This window comes from Arachis hypogaea, chromosome 11, assembly GCF_003086295.3.
Source record: "Arachis hypogaea cultivar Tifrunner chromosome 11, arahy.Tifrunner.gnm2.J5K5, whole genome shotgun sequence".
In the NCBI taxonomy this organism is placed as follows: domain Eukaryota; kingdom Viridiplantae; phylum Streptophyta; class Magnoliopsida; order Fabales; family Fabaceae; genus Arachis; species Arachis hypogaea.
The window spans coordinates 91848958-91867593 of NC_092046.1; the positions used below are offsets into that span (position 1 = coordinate 91848958).

The window sequence follows — 18636 nt, forward strand, 5'->3', positions numbered from 1 at the left end:
GAATGTAAAGAGAAAGTGGTAAATCAGGAATGGGGAGTTCATTGGGTGTTAGGAGATATTGAGATCTCCGAATCAAAACAACTTTTATCCCTTCCTCAACCAATGCATTCATTGAATTTTGCTTGGCAATCTTATATGATTGGATCCCAATCCCTTGGCTCACCAATTCTCTCTAAAAACAAACAAATTCCCAATCCCTTGGTTTAAATGTTCATAAGAAGAGATGATGCTCGATCACTGATTATACCACACAGTTTCATGAACCACAATTTGGTAGGATTACATGTCACAATATCCATCCAAACCCCAATCCAATTCACTGTGAGAAAGCTTCTCTAGCATGAATCCTCCATTCCTTTCCCAAGGTTCCGAAGGAATCCAATTATGGGTAGTTTCTTTCCCAAGACAACTACCCAATGGAATTAGATCGAGAAGCTTTCTAACAAAATTCAAGAGAAAAGATTGAAGAAGAAGATAAAACTATTATTGATTCATTGAATTACAATAGAGCTCCCTAACCCAATGAAAGGGGTTTAGTGAGTCATCGCTTTGAATTCAATTACAAAACTAAAAGAAAATGATCCAAAGTTCTCCGTGTAAAAAGTTCCAACTAACTTAAATTCTATCCTATTTATACACTTTCTAAATTGAGCTTCTGTTGTGTTTCTTGGGCTTTGAGGCCTTTCCCTGATTTCCTTTTGCTTTGGGTTTATGGTCCATAATCCTGATGAGGCTGTGATCCAATTCTGTAACATTCATTGAGCAAACTTAGTGATAAACAAGTAATGACACAAGACTCAACAAATTGAAGCTCCAGACTCATCAATTCTTCAGGCCCAATCCCATAAACCATGATATTCAATTGGGTTTCATACCATAATACGTTTAAGTTAATGTTTGTGCTCAAATGCTAACTTAAACTTCAATATATTTGGCCCAGAAACTCCTTTCAAAAAGTGGCGTTTAAGTTGAAATTTAAGTTTCAGTTTAAGGTTAAACTGAAACTTAAACGTGGAAATGGAAGAAAGCAACCCAGGAGTGTGAAATGTCGAACACGTTTAAGCTTCAGTTTAAGGTTAAACTGAAGCTTAAACGTGGAAATGAAGAAAGCAACCCTGGAGGAGCACTTGGGTCGAACACGTTTAAGCTTCAGTTTAAGGTTAAACTGAAGCTTAAACGTGGAAATGAGAAAGCAACCCTGGAGGAAAGAAATAGTCGAACACGTTTAAGCTCCAGTTTAAGGTTAAACTGGAGCTTAAACGTGGAAATGCTCCTGGTGCCTTTCTTACTTCTGGCGTTTAACCTCCAGTTTAAGGTTAAACTGGAGGTTAAACGTGGAAATGCTTCCTGGTGAGAAATTGTGTCGAACACGTTTAAGCTCCAGTTTAAGGTTAAACTGGAGCTTAAACGTGGAAATGCTCCCTTGGTGAAATTCTCATTCTGGCGTTTAACTTCCAGTTTAAGGTTAAACTGGAGGTTAAACGCCAGTTCCAGCATTTCTTAGCCTTCATGATTCTGGCATTTAAGCTCCAGTTTAGGCTTAAACTGGAACTTAAACGCCATTTCCAGCATTATATGGCTTGGTAGTTTAAGTTCCAGTTTAAGCTTAAACTGGAACTTAAACTCCACATGTGATATTCAAGCTTCCTTTATTGATTTTGTTGCTTCCTTGCCTAGCCTCTTCTTCCCTGAAATCATCCAAACAATTGCATCAAAGTCTTGCAAAATTTCATGAGAAATCTTCCATTCATAGCATTCAAGTAATATAACTAAAAACTCATGGAATTTGCATCAAAATCATACTGTTTGGATGGTTCATTGCTTTGTTATTTATTTAACCATTCTTGGTTACTTTAAGCTCAAGAAAATGCATAAAACAACTAAAACTAACAGAAAAATGCTAGTGAAACTAGCCTAAGATGCCTTGGCATCATAACACCAAACTTAATACTTGCTTGTCCCTAAGCAAGTCCTGAGTTATTTGAGAAGAAAGTATGAAACAGAAAGCAATTACATTGGCTATATTAGCAAGCATTTGAAGTTCATCAAAAGGGTTTTATGCAGAAAGTTGCAGCATCACTTTTTCATTCTTATCAGGTAAGATTATCACTTTTTCATTGCATCCATCAAACACTGCTATGGCCTCTTGTTATTCTTATGTCCTTGGCACTTTTCTCTTCTTTGTTTTTTTCTTTTCTGTTTCTTAGAGCTCCCTTGCTCCTTGTTTGCTTAGTGTCATGTGTTGCACAAGCCTTTGGCATTTTCTTTTTCTTATCAGTGCACTACACATATCCACTCCAGGCATTTTAGTTCACATTTCTTCTTGAGACATTGGTGCCCAGCACCTCTTTGTGTGACTAAATGTTTTGTATTTAGGTTGCTCTTGATAATGGACTTTTGGTTGATAATCTCGGGTTAGTTAACCCAAGTTACCAAGTGTTGAAACACTCCTCAGAACCTATTCATCCAAGCATATCCTTAATACATAAACACCACAGGCATTTGTCTCAGAAGTTCAAACCATTGGTGCCTAGCTTATTTTCTCAATTTTTTTGCTTTTTGGTTGCCCTTTTTCAGTGGCTTTTTCTTCTTCTTTTTCTTTCTTTTTCATGGCCAAAGACATTTATTCATCAAGATCCATAGACAGTTTTCAATTTCTACACAAAAAATGATAATTCTACACTCTATTTCCAGTGATCTGCCTAAACAATCAAGCATGCATACCACCACTTAATTCTACTTGATTTGTCACTAATTGAGCCAAGTTACTTTTGTTCAAACTTTTCTTTTATTTTTGGAAACAGAACAAGCATGGCAAGCATTTGTTTAAGAAGGTGAAGTTATATCCAAACATCTAGGCATTCACTTTATTCAAAGCAATAAACAGACAAACATACTAGAAACTTCACATTCCAGAAAGATTCAACAATTACAGTTTAAACCAGAACCAGCATGCTTTTGTTTGCCCTTTTTAAAGAATTGTCAAGGAACAACACCACCTTGTGAAATTCCTTGTTTTCTCTTTGTTGCCAGGAAACAATTTAATTTCTCCTTCTTCTCCTAGTTGTTGCTTCATGTTTTTTTTTTTTTTAAGATCCTTGTTTCCTTTCCTGCAAAGAGTGATGAAGTTGCTTGCTTCTCAAGCACTTGAGTGGTTAGCTCAACTATGTATGGGCAAGTGTCTGAGTCTTAAGTTGGTGTGTGAACACCAAACTTAGTCTCCTACTTACTCCTCTGCTCTTTGAGTCCTTGAATTCTCCTTGGAATGAAGTTGCTGCTAAGGATTTTAAGCATTCCTGTGATTGCTTAGAATGGTTGTTCCTTTCATATAATTCAAAGGTTGTTGTGTTCAGTTGATCTGTGTGGTGGAACACCAAACTTAGAGTCACACATTCCCCTTTGAATTATTGATCCACGAATTCATTGTTTGGTGTGAAACACCAAACTTAATTCTTTGCAATGCACAGAAACTACTTCACCTTTTTATTGAAACAAATAAAAGAAACAGCAAGGGAGTATTACCTCAGGTTGGGTTGCCTCCCAACAAGCGCTTCTTTAACGTCATTAGCTTGACGGTTGCCCCTTGTTAGGGTGGATTGTAGTGCTTGATGTCCTCTCCTCTCACTATGAAAACGTCCCCATTTGATTCCTTCATGATTTCCAAATGTTCCATAGAAAGAACTTTCCTGATTGTGAACACTTGAGGGAGCTAGGAAGGAATGGTTTTGAGGCCAGGTGGGATTGGCAGATAATGACTTGATATCACTTTATCTCCCGGAGAGAAACCTTCAGTGGGAATTTTCTTGTTTCTCCACCCTCTTGGCAATTTCTTTACAATTCTTCCCTTTCTCTTGAGGATTTCTTCATTGACCCTTATGCCAGGAGGATCCTTCTGATCTGTTTCTATTGATTCTTGTGGCTTTAACTCTTGCAATTCTTGTTTGCCTTCCAAGGACTGTTTCAGAGTTTCAGCTGCTGGATTGCTTTCCTCCAAACACAGATGGCTACTATCATCCTTAGGCTTTTCAGGTTCTGGTTCAGGCTCAGATGCAGGTTTGAAAACATTGAAAATGAGCTGTTCATCATGTATTCTCAAAATTAGCTCTCCTTGTTCTACATCTATGAGCGCTCTAGCAGTGGCTAGAAATGGCCTTCCCAGAATGATAGGGTGTAGGTAGCTTTCCTCCATGTCCATAATGACAAAGTCTGCGGGGAAGAAATAATTTCCCACTTTCACCAGCACATTCTCAACTACCCCTTCAGCTTGCTTCTGAGTTTTGTCAGCCAGTTGTATGATTACATCAGTGGATCTCACCTCATTCAGTTGTAGCCTCTTCATAAGAGTCAGAGGCATCACATTTATGCTAGCTCCTAGATCACAGAATCCTTTGTCAATTTTTGTTTCCCCTATGATGCAGGGGATATGAAAACTTCCTGGGTCTGTTTTCTTAGAGACTATGTCCTTCTTGATGAGGGCACTGCATTCTTTATTCATTATTACAGTTTGTCCTCCCTTCAAAACTCTTTTCTTGCTCAGCAATTCCTTTAAATACTTGATATGTGTAGGCATCTGCTGGAGAATCTCAAGGAAGGGAATATTGATATGGAGAGACTTAAATGTCTCTAAAAACCTTGAATAGGTTTTCCCTTTTTCACCTCCTCCTAACCTCTGAGGAAATGGTGCTTTTGGTTGGTATGTTTCCAGCATGCCTTTTTGCAGTTCCTTGGCTTGCTCAGTTTCACTTTCCTGCTTAGCTTCTTCCACACCTTCCTTCAAGATTTCTGGCTCCTGTTCTGAGGGTCTGATTCCTTCTTCTTCTGAGACTTCCTTCAATATGGTGATGGCCTTGCATTCTTCCCATCTCACTCCCTTTTGTTCCCCTTTAGGATTCTTTTCTGTGTCACTAGGGAACACTGCAGTTGACTTGGGGGCCTGTTGAGATAGCTCTCCTACTTGAGACTCCATCCTCTTGAGTTTTTCACCATGGTTCCTTAAGGTAGATCTCACATCATCCCTAAAGCTTTTCAACTCACTTATGTCCTGACCCATGTTTGCCAGCATTCCTTCTATCCTGTTTAATTGATCTTGAATTTGTTGGTTCGGATTAGGTTGGGTAGGTTGATTATTTTGGCCATGATATGATGGTTGGGAGTAAGTGTTTTGTGTGGCTTGGTATGATCTTTGGTTGGAGTTTTGGTATGTGGACTTGTTATGTTGGTTTTGCTGGTTTCCCCACCCAAAGTTTGGGTGGTTTTTCCAGCCTGGGTTGTAAGTGTTGGAATGTGGATCATATGGTTGCCTTTGTTGATTTCCTACATAATTGGCCTCTTCCCAATCACCTCTTTCAGTGCTTACTTCCTCTTGATCTTGTGTGTGTATTGCAGCCACTTGCTTTGTTTCTAATTTCCTGGTGAGCTCTGCTAGTTGCTTGGCAAACACCTTGTTTTGGGCTAAAATTGTATCAACATGGTTCAGCTCCATGACTCCCTTAGTGTTGTGTCTCTCTGAAGCATAGTAGTACTCATTCTCAGCCACTGTCTCAATCACTTCAATGGCTTCTTCCACAGTCTTTTTCCTGTTCAATGAACCTCCTGATGAATGGTCTACAGCCTTCCTTGATTCATAAGAAAGTCCATCATAGAAAATATGCAATTGCACCCAGTCATGGAACATGTCTGGTGGGCATTTCCTTGTCAAATCCCTGAATCTCTCCCATGCCTCGTAGAGAGTTTCACCATCTTGTTGTCTAAAAGTCTGAACCTCAGATCGAAGCCTATTGACCTTTTGTGGGGGGTAGAAACGTGCCAGAAACTTGCTTTCCACCTCATCCCAGGTTGTTAGGCTCCCCTTTGGGAATGATTCCAGCCACTTAGCTGCCTTGTCCCTAAGTGAAAATGGGAACAAGAGCAGTTTATAGGTATCTTCCTGGACTCCATTGGACTTCACAGTGTCGCAAATTCTCAGGAATTTTGTGAGATGTTGGTTTGGATCTTCATTAGCACTCCCACCAAATGAACAATGATCCTCCACAAGTGATATTAGTTGTGGTTTGAGTTCAAAATTGTTGGCCTGAATGGGTGGTTTCTGAATGCTGCTACCACAATTCCTAGAGGTTGGGTTTATGTATGAACCAAGAACCCTCCTCTCAGGAATGGCATTGTTTCCATCAGCCCTCTCATGGTTGTGAACTTCTCTATCCATGTTGAGATCTAAAGCTTCCTCAAAATTGTCCTCAGATTCTCCTTCAGATTCCTCTTCTCTCAGTACTCTCTTCCCTCTTGCTTCCCTTCTAAGTCTATGAAGGGTCCTCTCTGGTTCGGTATATGGAGGAGTTGATGTCTCTCATCTCCTACCTGTCGTACAAGAACACAGCCCAGGCACCAAACAAGTGAAATACTCTTGGTTAATGGAAGAGTATGGTTAGAGCAGTTGAGGGATTAATTCAAATAGTTAGTGAGTCAGTGAGTTAGTTGCTTGAATTTAAAGGCATAAAGAAAGAGAACAAGTAACAGAGTGCAGAAGTTAAAATTCAACAAGTAACTTGAACTAAATTATCAAAACAAAAAAATATGCTCAATCTAGTTAACTTCCAATTTGAGAATTGTCAATCGAAAACCAATCCCTGGCAACGGCGCCATAAACTTGATGTGCATAAACTTGATATGCTAAGATTTAGGAAATTGCACGATCGGCAAAATTCCTTCCGGCAAGTGCACCGGTTATCGTCAAGTAAAAACTCACAATAGAGTGAGGTCGAATCCCACAAGGATTGGTTGAGTGAGCAATTCGGATTAGAAGTATGTTCTAGTTGAGCGGAATCAAGATTTAGATGAGAATTGCGGAATGTAAAATTGCATGAATTAAAGAGCGAGAAGCTAAATTGCTGAAATTAAAAGGGATGGGGGTGATTGCATGAATTTAATTGCAGAATGTAAAGAGAAAGTGGTAAATCAGGAATGGGGAGTTCATTGGGTGTTAGGAGATATTGAGATCTCCGAATCAAAACAACTTTTATCCCTTCCTCAACCAATGCATTCATTGAATTTTGCTTGGCAATCTTATATGATTGGATCCCAATCCCTTGGCTCACCAATTCTCTCTAAAAACAAACAAATTCCCAATCCCTTGGTTTAAATGTTCATAAGAAGAGATGATGCTCGATCACTGATTATACCACACAGTTTCATGAACCACAATTTGGTAGGATTACATGTCACAATATCCATCCAAACCCCAATCCAATTCACTGTGAGAAAGCTTCTCTAGCATGAATCCTCCATTCCTTTCCCAAGGTTCCGAAGGATTCCAATTATGGGTAGTTTCTTTCCCAAGACAACTACCCAATGGAATTAGATCGAGAAGCTTTCTAACAAAATTCAAGAGAAAAGATTGAAGAAGAAGATAAAACTATTATTGATTCATTGAATTACAATAGAGCTCCCTAACCCAATGAAAGGGGTTTAGTGAGTCATCGCTCTGAATTCAATTACAAAACTAAAAGAAAATGATCCAAAGTTCTCCGTGTAAAAAGTTCCAACTAACTTAAATTCTATCCTATTTATACACTTTCTAAATTGAGCTTCTGTTGTGTTTCTTGGGCTTTGAGGCCTTTCCCTGATTTCCTTTTGCTTTGGGTTTATGGTCCATAATCCTGATGAGGCTGTGATCCAATTCTGTAACATTCATTGAGCAAACTTAGTGATAAACAAGTAATGACACAAGACTCAACAAATTGAAGCTCCAGACTCATCAATTCTTCAGGCCCAATCCCATAAACCATGATATTCAATTGGGTTTCATACCATAATACATTTAAGTTAATGTTTGTGCTCAAATGCTAACTTAAACTTCAATATATTTGGCCCAGAAACTCCTTTCAAAAAGTGGCGTTTAAGTTGAAATTTAAGTTTCAGTTTAAGATTAAACTGAAACTTAAACGTGGAAATGGAAGAAAGCAACCCAGGAGTGTGAAATGTCGAACACGTTTAAGCTTCAGTTTAAGGTTAAACTGAAGCTTAAACGTGGAAATGAAGAAAGCAACCCTGGAGGAGCACTTGGGTCGAACACGTTTAAGCTTCAGTTTAAGGTTAAACTGAAGCTTAAACGTGGAAATGAGAAAGCAACCCTGGAGGAAAGAAATAGTCGAACACGTTTAAGCTCCAGTTTAAGGTTAAACTGGAGCTTAAACGTGGAAATGCTCCTGGTGCCTTTCTTACTTCTGGCGTTTAACCTCCAGTTTAAGGTTAAACTGGAGGTTAAACGTGGAAATGCTTCCTGGTGAGAAATTGTGTCGAACACGTTTAAGCTCCAGTTTAAGGTTAAACTGGAGCTTAAACGTGGAAATGCTCCCTTGGTGAAATTCTCATTCTGGCGTTTAACTTCCAGTTTAAGGTTAAACTGGAGGTTAAACGCCAGTTCCAGCATTTCTTAGCTTTCATGATTCTGGCGTTTAAGCTCCAGTTTAGGCTTAAACTGGAACTTAAACGCCATTTCCAGCATTATATGGCTTGGTAGTTTAAGTTCCAGTTTAAGCTTAAACTGGAACTTAAACTCCACATGTGATATTCAAGCTTCCTTTATTGATTTTGTTGCTTCCTTGCCTAGCCTCTTCTTCCCTGAAATCATCCAAACAATTGCATCAAAGTCTTGCAAAATTTCATGAGAAATCTTCCATTCATAGCATTCAAGTAATATAACTAAAAACTCATGGAATTTTCATCAAAATCATACTGTTTGGATGGTTCATTGCTTTGTTATTTATTTAACCATTCTTGGTTACTTTAAGCTCAAGAAAATGCATAAAACAACTAAAACTAACAGAAAAATGCTAGTGAAACTAGCCTAAGATGCCTTGGCATCAATGACTTGCATCATCTACCCTTATTTCTTGCATAAAGAAGACCATTAAGGAGCATAAATCTCATTTGATCAGTACAATTCATGCATTATTTGATGAATATTATGGTACACCACTTTGAGATGAGTTGTGCTGAATTTCAGGTGAGAAAAGCATCAAAAATTGGGTAGAAGAGAAACAAGAAGCTGGGCGTGTGAAACTGGCGTGACACTTGAAGCAAACGCCACAAAAACGCACTGGCGTGGCACGCCAGGAGCTGGGCGTGGCACGCCAGTACTAAAGACCAGAGAAGAAATTCAAAGCATGCATATGGGCGTGGCACGCCAGAGACTGGGCGTGGCATGCTGATACAAAATTCCAGAGAGCTACAATAGAGGACACAAAAGGGGCGTGGCACGCTAAGCTGGGCGTGGCACACCTGACTCATCAACCACTATGGGCGTGCCACTTGAGCAAAGGGGCATGGCACGCCAACTCTCCATCCCAAGAAGAACCTTCACTATGGCGTGCTACTTGGTGTCGAAGGCGTGGCACGCCAACTCCAAGAAGTCACTTAGGCGTGCCACTTAAGAACTCAGGCGTGGCACGCCAAGCTTGAAGAGTTCACAAACCCATGGGCGTGCCACTTGAGCAGCATGGCGTGGCACGTTGGTATAACAATCCAGAGAAGGAGCTGAAGGTAATTGAAGACTGGGCGTGCCACTTGAGCAACTAGGCGTGGCACGCCAATGCAGAAAGGACCAAAAGCAAGGACTGGGCGTGCCACTTAGTATCGAAGGCGTGGCACGCCAACCTTGGCATTTCACTAAGGCGTGCCACTTGAAGACTGAGGCGTGGCACGCCAACCATTAGAACCAAGACAAGATCATGGGCGTGGCACGCCAGCCTTTAGGCGTGGCACGCTGGTTTAAGTTTCCAGAGAGGATGAAGGAGGCCAATTACATGGGGCGTGCCACTTGGTATCGAAGGCGTATCACGCCATTCACTATTCTTCATTTAGGCGTGCCACTTGATTAGCCAGGTGTGGCACGCCAGTGTCATTCAGAACAGAAGCATTGGGGCGTGCCACTTGAGCTCGTGGCGTGGCACGCCAAACAGAGCAATCACTCACTCACATGAGGGGCGTGGCACACCAGACCCTAGGCGTGCCATGCTAGTTCAACTTTCCAGAGAAGCCTAGCCAAGCATAAAGCAAGGGCGTGGCACGCCAGACCTTGGGCGTGGCACGCCAGTACAAGTTTCCAGAGGCAAAGAAAAGTGAGAAAGGCAAGGGGCGTGCCACTTGAGCTCGAAGGCGTGGCACGCCAACACAAGAAATCCACTACGGCGTGCCACTTGAGTTCGAAGGCGTGGCACACCAAGGTTGAGAGAGGGATGAGCATGCCACTTGAAGGAGTAGGCGTGTGGTGCATTCTTTTTAACCACAGATTAACCGGCAAGTGCACCGGGTCGTACCAAGTAATACCTTACGTGAGTAAGGGTCGATCCCACGAGAATTGATGGATTAAGCAACAATAGTATTTGATAGGATTAGTTAGACAAACAGAAAATAGCGTTTGGAAGTTCAAAAGCATTAAAAAGTAAATTTAAAGTTGAAGACAGACAGGTGAATAGATGAGGAATAAAATATGAAGAAACAGTTAAGGTTTCAGAGTTTTCTTTTTTCCGGATTGACTTTTCCTATTATTTTATTTTAATCATGTAAGATCTAATTTATGGCAACTATATGCGACTAGACCCTAATTCTTTAGACCTTTATAGTCTCCTCTAAAATTCATCAACAGCCAATTCCTTGGTCAATTAATTCCAATTAGGGGGTGAAGTTCAATTCTAGTTATATGCCACAGAAATCATAATTACCTAAACATGAAAGGATTATATGTCATGTATCCTATTGAATCCAGATAAATTAGAAATTTAGGAGAATATTGTTTCAAGCTTTTGTTCAAGTAAAGAGCTTTTCCAAGTTATACAAAAACGCATTTAGAAAGAGGGTCATACTTCCGTTCCACCCAAATTCATAAATAAAGAAGGAAAACAATTCTTAAATATAAATCCATACATAAATTAAAATAGAAAAAATAATAAAATCAATCCATACAAATAGATAGAGCTCCTAACCTTAACAATGGAGGTTTAGTTGCTCATGGTAAAAAGAAAATAAGGATTCAGGTAAAATGTACTCCGTTTCAATCTGATGGATCTGAATCCCCTTTTATAACTAATCCTAATAATTTAAAAATCAAATTTCTAGAATTAAAATTAAAATAATATCTTTTCCTATTTAAAAATCAAATTTAAATTTAAATTCGAATTAATTAACAAGTCTTCAACTGATAGGTGGGGACCACTTGATTTGTGCATTCTGTAGCTTCTAATCTGTGTTTTTTGGGTTGGAAACTGGGTCAAAACAGCCCAGAAATCACCCCCAACGTCTTTCTGCATTTTTTGCACGTTGCGCATGTCACGCATACGCGTCGGTCACACGCACGCGTCAATGGTCTTTTTCCGCAAGTCACGCATATGCGTCGGTCACGCGGACGCGTCGCTCCTCGCTGCCATCTCGTTTGATTCTTGTGCTACAGAAACTCCACAAATCCAGCCGAATGCTACCTAAAATAAACAGTATTGCACAAAACTCAAAATAGCATCCATAGTGGCTAAAATATAATTAATTCTTAATTAAACTCAACAAATTTCATGCAAATTTACTAGGAAAAAATAGGAAAGATGCTCACGCATCACAACACCAAACTTGAATTGTTGCTTGTCCTCAAGCAACCAAAACAAATATAAGCTTAGGATGTGAATTTGCATGCGAATGAGAGTTCGATTAAGCTCGTGTCTCTTCTTATAGTGGGGTTTACAACTGCAATCCTGAATAGTTTTGGCATCTCACTTTATCCTTTGAAGTTCAAAATGATTGGCATCCATAGGAACTCAGAATTCAGATAGTGTTACTGATTCTGTTAGTTCAGTATGTTGATTCTTGAAGACAGCTACTTTATGAGTCTTGGCTGTGACCCTAAGCATTTTGTTTTCCAGTATTACCACCGGATACATAAATCCCACAGACACATAACTGGGTGAACCTTTTAAGATTGTGACTCAGCTTTGCTAGAGTCCCCAATTAGAGGTGCCCAGAGTTCTTAAGCACACTCTTTTTACTTTGGATCACGACTTTAACCGCTCAGTCTCAAGCTTTTCACTTGACACCTTCACGCCACAAGCACATGGTTAGGGACAGCTTGATTTAGCCGCTTAGGCCAGGATTTTATTCCTTTGGGCCCTCCTATCCATTAATGCTCAAAGCCTTGGATCCTTTTTACCCTTTTCCTTTAAGTTTGAAGGGTTATTGGCCTTTTCTGCTTGCTTTTCTCTCCTTTTTGTTTCTATAAATTTTTTTTTTGCAAGCTTCGTGTTTTTCACTGCTTTTTCTTGCTTTAAGAATCAATTTTATGATTTTTCAGGTTATCAATAACATTTCTCTTTTTTCATCATTCTTTCAAGAGCTAACAATTTTAACATTCATAAACTTCACTATCAAAAATATGCACTGTTCAAGCATTCATTCAAAATCACAGAAAATACCACCACATCTAAGTAAGTGAGACTACTTAAAAATTAAACTCAAATTCTCATGCACTACATCTGTTCTTCTTTCTTTTTGATTTCAAGCTTAGTGGGCAATACATGAGACATCTTTCAAAATTAAAGCACTTAACAAAAAAATTAAACTATAACCTATGAATCTACTAATAAAGGATCATGCAGCAAACAAAGCAAAATAGCAGAAAATCAGAACATACATAATAAAAGCGGGAGGGAATAAAAATGAAAGGAACTCAACCACCTTAGCTATCTGAGCGGTCATTTTATTCTTCAGGTTGTGCTCCTCAGTGAAGATGATTCGCTTCCCTTTTGGTGCCATCGGAGTAGACAGAAAATCCTTAAGCGAAGCGTTAAACAACGAATAATTGTTAATAACTATCAATCCCCGGTAACGGCACCAAAAACTTGGTGCATTATTTTTAACCACAGATTAACCGGCAAGTGCACCGGGTCGTACCAAGTAATACCTTACATGAGTAAGGGTCGATCCCACGAGGATTGATGGATTAAGCAACAATAGTATTTGATAGGATTAGTTAGACAAACAGAAAATAGCGTTCAGAAGTTCAAAAGCATTAAAAAGTAAATTTAAAGTTGAAGAGAGACAGGTGAATAGGTGAGGAAGAAAATATTAAGAAACAGTTAAGGTTTTAGAGTTATCTATTTTCCGGATTGACTTTTCTTATTATTTTATTTTAATCATGTATGATCTAATTTATGGCAACTATATGTGACTAGACCCTAATTCCTTAGACCTTTCTAGTCTCCTCTAAAATTCATCAACAGCCAATTCCTTGGTCAATTAATTCCAATTAGGGGGTGAAGTTCAATTCTAGTTATAAGCCACAGAAATCCTAATTACCCAAACATAAAAGGATTATACGTCACGTATCCTATTAAATCCAGATAAATTAGAAATTTAGGAGAACATGTTTTTAAGCTGTTGTTCAAGTAAAGAGCTTTTCCAAGTTATACAAGAACGCATTTAGAGAGGGAGTCATACTTCCGTTCCACCCAAATTTATAAAATAAAGAACGAAAACAATTCATAAATATAAATCCATACATACATTAAAATAGAAAAAATAATAAAATCAATCCATACAAATAGACAGAGCTCCTAACTTTAACAATGGAGGTTTAGTTGCTCATGGTAAAGAGAAAATAAGGATTCAGGAAAAATGTACTCCGTTTCAATCTGATGGATCTGAATCCCCTTTTATAACTAATCCTAATAATTTAAAAATCAAATTTCTAGAATTAAAATTAAAATAATATCTTTTTCTATTTAAAAATCAAATTTGAATTTAAATTCAAATTAATTAACAAGTCTTCAGCTGATGGTGAGGACCACTTGATTTGTCCATTCTGCAGTTTCTAATCTGTGTTTTCTGGGCTGGAAATTGGGTCAAAACAGCCCAAAAATTGCCCCCAGCGTCTTTCTGTATTTTTTGCACGTTGCGCATGTCACGCGTATGCGTCGGTCATGCGCACGCGTCAATGGTATTTTTCCGCGAGTCACGCGTACGCGTCGGTCACTTGGACGCGTCGCTTCTCGCTGCCATCTCGTTTGATTCTTGTGCTGCTGAAACTCCATCAAATCCAACCGAATGCTACCTAAAATAAACAGTATTGCACAAAACTCAAAATAGCATCCATAGTGGCTAAAATATAATTAATTCTTAATTAAACTCAACAAATTACATGCAAATTTACTAGGAAAAAATAGGAAAGATGCTCCCGCATCAGCGTGGCACGCCAAGCTGGAAATGAAGGGCAAGTGACACGCTAGATAAGCACCAGCGACATGCTAGCTAAGAAGTCATGCTTATTGAGTGTTTTCTTTTCCCTCCAAAATGTAATTTTCCTTTTTCACTTTTGAAATTCTTTTATTTTACTAGGAGTAGTATAAATACCACCAAGGAGTACTAAAGGAGGTGGTTAAGCAGTCAGTTTTAGATCCACTTTTACACTTCACTTTTGAGTACCTTTTGAGATATGAGTAGCTAACTTCCCTCTCGTTGAGAGAGGCAGCTCTGTTGTACTTGATGGATGAATGATAGTGAAATCCTTCTTCTCTTCATCTTCTCTTTGATTTGCTAGAAGGAATTTTGTTCTTCATTCTAGCATTCAATTATCTTGGAAAAGGGATTGAATGCAATTAGGTTTCATGGGAACCTTGGGAAAGGAAACATGAAACCACGCTTCAAATCCCTTCTCACACTAGAGTAGAATCTGGGTTTTGGTGTTTGGATATGTGACATATAATCCTCCCTCTACTTGTACCTATGATGGTATGTGGTATAATCAGGGACCAAGCATATCTTTCTTCATGAGCAATTAGACCAAGGAATCGGCTATTGATCAAGATCTGAGAGATTGAGTCACCAAGGGATTGAAGAGGATATAAGCTAGATTTGATCCAAAGAGACAACATCTCCCAATCTCAATGAATTTCCCCATTCTTATCTATCCATTTCTTATTAGCTTAATTTTACATTCAGCAATTCCCCATTCCCATTTACATTCAAGTCACTTATGATTCTGTCCTTTACTTTCTGCCATTTATATTTCTGTACTTTATTGCTTTTCTTTATATTTTAGTCATTTACATTTATGTCATTTACGATTCTGCACTCTACAATCCTATTGATCCGCTTGACTAATTCATCAATTGATTAAAACTGCTCGAATTTGCCAATCTCTGTGGATACGATGCCACTCCACTGTGGGTTATTACGACGATAATTTTGGTGCGTTGCCAAAAGGACTAATTCACCAATTTTGAATGGGGTGTGAATTCGACTCATCAAGTTTTATGGCGCCGTTGCCGGGGATTGGCTTAAATTTGACAGTGATTAAATCAATTGGAGAGCTAGATTAAGCAATTTAAATTCCTTGTTATTTTATCTTTTCAGCATTTTTTTATTTTTATTTGAGTTCTATCTCTTTCTTCTTTGATTATTTTTATCATTCGTATTTTTACTCTTCTAACTGTTTGATTAATTACACCATTCACACTAACATTCACTATAACAAGAGTAACTTCCTTATTCAATTTATTTCTTCTCTTGTTTTGCATTGCTGGTTGTATGACAGGTAGAAGAAGCGGTGCTTCAACTTCCTTTGATTCTGAACCTGAGAGGACCTTCCTTAGATTAAGGAGGGAAGCAAGAAGGAAAGGAGTCATTAGTGCTGAGGAAGAGGAAGAGTATTTTGAAACAAACATGGAGGAGAACATGGAGAACCACCATGAAGAAGAAGGTCACAATGCTAGAGGAGGCCCAGATGGGCAAGAGAGGAGAGTCTTAGGCTCCAACATCAACTCAAATCCAGGAAATTATGGCAGCAGCATCATAAAGCCAACAATTCATGCTAACAATTTTGAGCTGAAACCTCAGCTCATCACACTCGTTCAGAACAATTGCTCATAAGGAGGAAGTGCCCAAGAAGACCCTAATCAACATCTCAGCACATTCTTGAGGATATGTGATACTGTAAAGTCCAACGGAGTACACCCCGACATCTACAAACTACTCTTGTTCCCTTTCTCACTCAGAGATAAGGCAGCAAAGTGGTTGGAATCATTCTCCAAGGAAAGCCTAACTACATGGGAGGAGGTTGTGAACAGATTCTTTGCAAGATTTTACCCCCCACAAAGAATCATTAGGCTGAGGGCTGAGGTACAAACTTTCAGACAACAAGATGGAAAAACACTCTATGAGGCCTGGGAGAGATTCAAAGATCTGACAAGAAGATGCCCACCAGAAATGTTCAATGAATGGGTACAGCTACACATCTTTTATGAGGGACTATCCTATGAAGCAAAGAAGGCTGTGGATCATTCTTCAGGAGGCTCACTCAACAAGAAGAAAACCATTGAAGAGGCCATAGATGTCATTGAAATTGTAGCTAAAAATGAGTATTTCTATGCTTCAGAAAGGACTCAGAAAAAGGGAGTGCTAGAGCTCAACACTGTAGACGCTTTGTTAGCTCAGAACAAAGCAATTGCAGCTCAAATAGCAGCTCTAACAAAAAGGATGGAGGCTAACCAAGCCTCAGTTATTCAGGACCAAACTCCCCAACAAGAAGGGAATGCATGAAGAGAGGAACTTTTGCGTGGTCTAAAATTCAGAATAAATTCCTGTTGCAAGTATAGCTTCTAAACCAACAAAAGTCCTTTCTTACAAATGTTTTGGTTGTCACAAGTAACAAACCCCTTTTTAAATTGATAACCAAAGTATTTAAACCTCGGGTTGTCTTCTCAAGGAACTGCAGGGAGGTATGTTCTTATTATTGGTTATAAGTTTTGTAAATTGGGGTTTTGAAAGTAAGGAACAAGTAATTTAAATGACAAGTAAAATAAATAAATAAATGTAAAATAAACTCTTGGCAAGGTATGAGAACTTGGAAGTCCTATCCTAGTTATCCTTATTAATGGTGATTAGAATTGAGTTTTAATCCCACTTAGTTAACCTTTACTAAAGCAAAGGAAGGTCAAGTGACTAATTAGTTTGATCCTGAGGTCCTAGTCAATTCCTAAGAGAGGACTGGAGTTTATTGAAGCTCAATTCAATTAGCAAAAACAACAATTATCAATCACGTTGAGTTTGATAACTCAAGAGTTGCCAATTAATTAACCAAAACCAAGAGGAAAAAAATGCAAATTATTAATGTAAATAAAGGAAAGCAATCATAATTCTGAAATACCTCAAATTATATTAAATAGAAAATCAAATCTAAGCATGAATGGTTCATAAGCCAATTTGGCAACAGAAGTAATTAAAGAAAAGCATTAAAATATCTGAAAGTAAAAGGGAAATATAAAGTAAAGGAATGTTGAACCTGACAAGGAGTTGGAATACTAAATTGAAATAATAAGAAATCCTAATCCTAAAACCTAAGAGAGAGGAGAGAACCTCTCTCTCTAAAAACTACATCTAAACTATGAAAAGTGAATAATTGGAGATCTCCCTTTGAATGGATGCATTCCCCCACTTTATAACCTCTAATCTGTGCCTTCTAGACTTGGATCTAGGCCAAAAAGGGTTTCAGAAATTGTTGGGAGCGTTTTCTATAATTTCTGGTGCGTGGCGTCTGTCACGCGTCCGTGTGGGTCACGCGGTCACGTCATCTAGAGTTTTCCTTGTCACGCGTTCGCTTTGGGTCATGCGTCCGTGTCATCTGTGTTCTGCTCATGGCGCGCGTCCGCGTCAGTCACGCGTTCGCGTCACTGTCTTTTCGCATTGGTCACGCGGCCGCATCGTTCATGAGTTCGCGTCGCTGCCAATTTCTTCGAAAACTCCATTTTGTGCTTTCCTTCCATTTTTGTATGTTTCCTTTCCATCCTTTAAGTCATTCCTGCCTTAGAAGATCTGAAACTTCTCAACACACAAATCACGACATCGAATGGTAATAAAGGGTATTTAAAATAAATAATTGTAAAGCATAGGAAACATGTATTTCACATATATCACATAATAAGGAAGGGAAAGTAAAACCATGCAATTTACATGAATAAGTGAGTGAAGGATTGAATAAATCACCTAAATTGAGCACAATACATATCATAAAATATGTATTGTGCTCAATTTAAAGCACTTTTACAATTGAGATGGGTAAAAATATTTTTCAAACTTGCAAGACAATTAACAATTTAAGTAGAGATATATGGTGATGAGCTATTGAACCCTCACTGGATTTTGTGTTTACTCTCTAGTCACTCAGTGTTTATTGGGTTAATCACTCTATTCTTCTTTTTATCCTTACTTTCTATAACTTTGTTCTTCATCTAACCAATCAACAATTATAGAATACAGTCATACAAAACCCATGAGGTCTTTTTCAAGGTTCTAATGGGGCTAAGTTAAGGGTAAGGGTATATGTATAAGGCTAAGTGTGCTAATAAGTGAATCCTTGATTAGTCTAAGATCTCACCTAACATACATATTTTGTAATTCAAAGTCTCTTAACCTATTTTCCCAAATTTTCTCACTTTGTACTGCAAACTCATGCATTAACTTAAATTTTACCCCATGTGCATTGATTCTTTTTATTTTGCAGTTGGGAAATTTTTGTATCCCCTTATTTAAATACCGAAAATAATATATATATATATATTTTAATGCACATGGTAATTCAATTATTTTGATTTCACATGAGCATGC

General features: G+C 38.5%; 1 non-coding gene across 1 annotated transcript; it reads left to right on the forward strand.

The window, feature by feature from the left end:
• The first annotated feature begins 5672 nt into the window (after window positions 1–5672).
• LOC112725890 (small nucleolar RNA R71) lies at window positions 5673–5776 on the forward strand. Its single transcript, XR_003164970.1, has one exon. It is a non-coding gene; the product is annotated as a small nucleolar RNA R71 (small nucleolar RNA).
• Window positions 5777–18636: the final 12860 nt, after the last annotated feature.